We start from the raw sequence: 5,354 nt of genomic DNA, 5'->3' as shown, positions 1-5,354 counted from the left end.
ATGCCTAAGCTAGCACATACAAAAAGGTGAGATAGCAGTCTCCTGTCTCCTGGGTGACAGACCCATCTGAAATATTTGGTGTTTGGTATTGCTGGGCATGAAATATAATGCTGAACAATAATCTACCAGTTTCCAGAATTCAACCTGTACATAGTGGAAGATATTAATATTAGTATAAAACTGGATTTGGGACCCCCTTTGATACCACAGAAAAAGGAAATGGCAGGACCTGTTGTGAAGCTCTCGTTTTACCATCAAGGTACATCTGTCAAGTTATGAGAGCCTATAACACCTTGCTTATTAACTGAACTCTGCTAAAACCAAGGACTTTGCAAGTATTCCTCATTTTCAACTCCTTCAGAGAGTTGAACCCAGGGACTACCTGTATGTTACTTTGAGGGCCAGTGACCACAGGGCCGGTGAGGGGGGAGGACAAGATGGAAAAAAGAGCTGCTCCTGGGGCTGCCTGTGAATGTGTGTGGGCCAGTGGTCTCTGCCCTCTTGGTTACATACTACTGCCATCCACCTTACTTACTAGTGACCTCCACCATCTGCCTTACTTGTTACTTACCTCTTCCCTTTGTGTTACATACTACTGACCTCTGCCTTACTTACTACCAACCTCTACCTTCTGCTTTATTTACTAGGGACCTCTGAACTTTTACTTAGCATAGACCTCTACCCTCTAAGTTACTATCAAATTCTACATTGAAAGTTACAAATGCATTCTCTAGCATAGAGTAGACTCTTGCATACAGGCAATGTATATTCAACTGATGCAGTATTGCCTGACCATGTAGAAAATTTAATCAGGCAGACTTTTAAAGTTAATGAAGTTACTAAAGTGCGCTTTCAGCTGAGATAAGCTAAAATGAGATAAAACAAAAGATAGGCCAAAATAAGACACATTTTTATTAAATGTAATATCTTGATCTTTTTGTAGAACTATGGTTTGTATACATAAAGGAGCTTTAAAAAGCTCCACCAGAGTAACTTCACTGAATGCTCTTTACACGCTTCTGACTTTTCAGATCAACCGATAGAGGGGGAAGTGGCTCTTTCAATGACTGAATGCACAGCGGTTCTGATCAGTGAGCATTGGAAGTGAAGTGATGAATCTTATCTCTGTCATTAATCAAGTAAGGAGGAGAGGCAGACAGGTAACGGCAGGGGGCACTTAATAAACCTAATGAATCAGCTCCAAGTAAACAGACATATGTGACAAGAGGTGGAAAAATAGCTGTGGAAATTAACACTTGCTAATTAAAATCTTTAAGTACAATGATGTATCTTAATAGATGATCTATTAAAGGGTAGCTGTATGCATTTTAATGTTTCATTTTTATGTACCTCTTTTCTATTGATTTTTACCTTACACAGCATTAAAGCAAAAACCTGAAGAAAAAAGTGATATATACTTTCTCTGGTTACTGTGAGTGATAAACTACTTTGCAATTCTGAGGTTCACCTTAAGTATACACTTGTACGGGTTCACTTGTCTTGAGTATCTTTTGACTTGTGTAGATTTACAGTATATATGCACTCCCTAAATAGCATCAGTCACCCTGTTAAAGTGGAGTTCCACTCACCCTGTAAAAAAATAAAAGTCAGCATCTACAAAAACTGTAGCTGCTGACTTTTAGAAAACAGCCACTTACCTGTGCCTCAGTCCCGTGGTGTGTCCCCTGCAGCCCGTTTCACCGGCCGTCCTGTATTCCAGGAGGCCGGCATCTTCAGTGTGGGCACCTGGCTGTGATAGCTTGTGGCTTCACAGCCGGGTACCCACTGTGCATGCGCGAGCAGTGTTGCGCTTCATGAATGGTCCTGTAGTCTTCTGGGACCTGTCACTTGTCCCAAAAGACTACAGGGAGGGAGGGAGGACACCTTCCGTTTCCGATCACCTAAGCAATCGGACCGGAAGTGGGAGCGGGTACCTGTCAAATTTGGATACCTGCCGCCCCCCGCCCCCCAGAAGGTGCCGATCCTTAATTGGGAGCAGTCCTTAGAACGGAACTTCCCCTTTTGGGTGGAGCTCCGCTTTAAGTGCTGTTTTTTTAAAGTGATTCAACAAAAGTGACCAAACCAGTTTCTGGGATTCAACCCAAATCATGCAAATTCATGTATGTACCTTTAAAGGGTGTGTGTGGGGAAGTATGTTTCACAGCATGGAGAAGCTGGAAATGGTGCAAACTCATTGGTTTGAACCATCAAAATTTAAAGGGTTAGTTCACCTTGTAAAGCCTTAAAATTGCGCATGAAATGGCAAAAAACTACAGTACCTAAAACTGTCCATACAGTAGGTGATGTTTCAAAATCCTTACAAGTTATCAATTTAAAGTTCTCAGTGAATGTTGGTTCTAGAATAATTGCTCTAACTCCCTTTCATAGCAATACTTAACATGTCTTCCATGTAAAGTCCACTGTGGTCATAAACACCCCCTTTCCTCTCTCTGATCACAATCTCATCACCTTCACAGTGTCCTCATCTTCAAACACCTAACCCTCCAAGCAGCAAACAATTACCCGCAGAAACCTTCACAACTTGAACCCTGCTCCTTTCCACTCTGCAACTGACCAACTCTATGACAGAATCTCTCCCCTGTCCTGCCCTGACCTGGCTACTGCTGTCTACAACAGTTCGCTTTCATCCGCATTAGACTTACTTGCTGCTCTAACAACACGAAGCATCAGGCCCCGACTGTTACAACCTTCGCATACTGACGACACCAGAAATCTTAAACGACATAGCCGTGCGCTGGAGAGATTGTGGCGTAAAACCAAATCCCAGCAAGCATTCACCCGATATAAATCTGCTTTCTTAACATACAATTCCTTCATGCTGCCAAACAAGCCTACTTTGTCACTCTTATTAATACCTTGTCATCCAGTCCTCGTCGTCTCTTCTCTATTTTTAACTCTCTATTTTCTCCACCTCCACCCAGTACCTCACTCAGTGCTCACGAGATTGCAAATCATTTCAAAAACAAGATTGACGCAATTCGTAGGGGCATCGCCACTGCACAGACATCCATCCCACTTACCATACCTTATACTAAACCTCCCTCAACACTTTCGTCTTTTGACCTTGCTACTACTGAAGAGGTCACTAAGGTTTTTTCAGAAGCCCATCTCACCACCTGCCCCCTGGATCCTGTCCCCTCACAACTACTATGGTCACCCTCTTTTTCCATCCCATGCTCCCTCACTCACATCTTCAATCTTTCCCTCTCTACTGGTGCCTTCCCCTCACCTCTAAAGCATGCGCACATCATTCCCATACTTAAAATGCCCTCCCTGGACCCTACCAACCTGGACAACTTAAGACCCATCTCCCTGCTGCCATTTACCTCTAAACTCCTAGAACGCTTAGTCTACAGTCACCTGAGCTCCCACCTCACCGACAACAACCTTCTTGACCCTTTACAGTCTGGCTTTCACTCACTCCACTCCACTGAAACTGCCCTATTAAAACTCACTAATGATCTATTAACAGCTAAAACCAATGGCCACTACTCCGTACTCTTACTACTTGACCTCTCTGCAGCTTTTGATACTGTTGACCATCCCCTCCTCCTCAAAAAAACTCCACTCACTTGGTCTCCGAGACTCTGCTCTGCTATAACTCTGCCTCTTCCTCTTCACTCCCTCTTTCTGTAGGGGTCCCTCAAGGTTCTGTCCTTGGACCCCTTCTCTTCTCCATCTACACCTCCTCCCTTGGTCACTTGATAAACTCCCATGGCTTTAAGTACCATCTCTATGCCGATGACACACAAATCTATCTTTCTACCCCTCACCTCTCCCTTTCAGTCTCCTCTCGCATTACTAACCTACTAAGTGACATATCGGCATGGATGTCACTCCACTTCCTCAAACTCAATCTTTCCAAAACTGAGCTCTTAGTATTCCCCCCAGCCTGTGCACCCTCCCCTGACTTCTCCATCAAGATCAATAACACAATTATCAGTCCCTCCCCTCCCATCTGTCCTTTCAGCCCCAAATCCAAGCACTTTCCAAATCTTGTAGACTTCACCTCCGCAACATCTCCAAGATACACCCGTTCCTAACCTCGGAAACCACTAAGCAACTTATTCACTCCCTTGTTATATCTCTCCTTGACTATTGTAACTCCCTCCTCATTGGCCTACCGAACCACAGGCTATCCCCTCTTCAGTCTATCATGAATGCTGCTGCCAGACTCATCTACCTTACTAACCGTTCTGTATCTGCCACCCCTCTCTGCCAATCCCTCCACTGGCTTCCCATTGCCCAACAGATAAAATTCAAAACATTAACAAAAATGTATAAAGCCATTTATAACTCTGCCCCAAATTACATCAATGATCTTGTCTCTAAATATCACCCAAACCATACTCTCCACTCCTCGCAAGACCTCCTGCTCTCTAGCTCTCTTGTCTTCTCCTTCCATGCTCGTCTCCAGGACTTTTCCAGAGCTTCCCCCATCCTCTGGAACTCCCTACCCTAATTTATCAGACTATGGTCTACTCTGCTCACTTTTAGGCGATCTCTGAAACCCTATCTCTTCAGGGAAGACTATCCTGCCCTCAGCTAATAATGGAATCTTCTACTCTTCCAACCAGTCCATCCCCTACAGTCACTACCTTTTCTACCACTAGCCCCTCCCTCCTAGATTGTAAGCTCCAAGGAGCAGGGCCCTCCTTTCCCTCTTGTATTGAATTGTATTGTTGCTGTATTGTCTCCCGTTATATTGTAAAGCGCTGAGCAAACTGTTGGCACTATATAAATCCTGTATAATAATAATAATGTCCCAGAGGCTGTCCAGGCTCTGCAGGGATCCTGACAATGATGTGTGCCACTGAAAGACTGAGCCAGCTGCTCCTTCCCCCTTTACAGTCTGGTACACCAGTGAGCGCTGGAGGAACATAGAGAACCATTGAATGAGAGTCGGTGTAGAGCCAGCAAGGGACAGTAGCAGCATCAGATCAATGTTGCAGCAATCTAGTTGGGTATGAATGTTTTTTTTTCCTGCACTTGTCTTTTACTACTGCTTTCTTGATAGGATAGGATGCTGGGGATAGATCAGAGGGTGGGGCCAATCCATGCTCTATGTGTCAATCAAGTGTACAATCCAAACGCACACGTTCCTGAGTTAAAAATGGCTGTGTATAAGTGGGTGCTGCAGCGACAGTCGGCTGGAACCGAACAGAATCAGCAAGGGAGAATGTCACTAGCACACCAAGGATCACCAATATGGGTTCAAAAGTTTTAATAAATGATCACATAGTTACAGCAAGGCAACGTTTTCGAGTCTTGCAGGACCCCTTCATCAGGTATGTGACCGATGAAGGGGTCCTGCGAGACTCCAAAACGTTGCC

Source organism: Staurois parvus, unplaced genomic scaffold, assembly GCF_062004578.1.
Source record: "Staurois parvus isolate SC_StPar_1 unplaced genomic scaffold, SC_StPar_1.0 ptg000454l, whole genome shotgun sequence".
NCBI lineage: Eukaryota > Metazoa > Chordata > Amphibia > Anura > Ranidae > Staurois > Staurois parvus.
The sequence above is the reverse complement of the archived record's forward strand: the minus strand, read 5'-3'. Positions refer to the sequence as shown.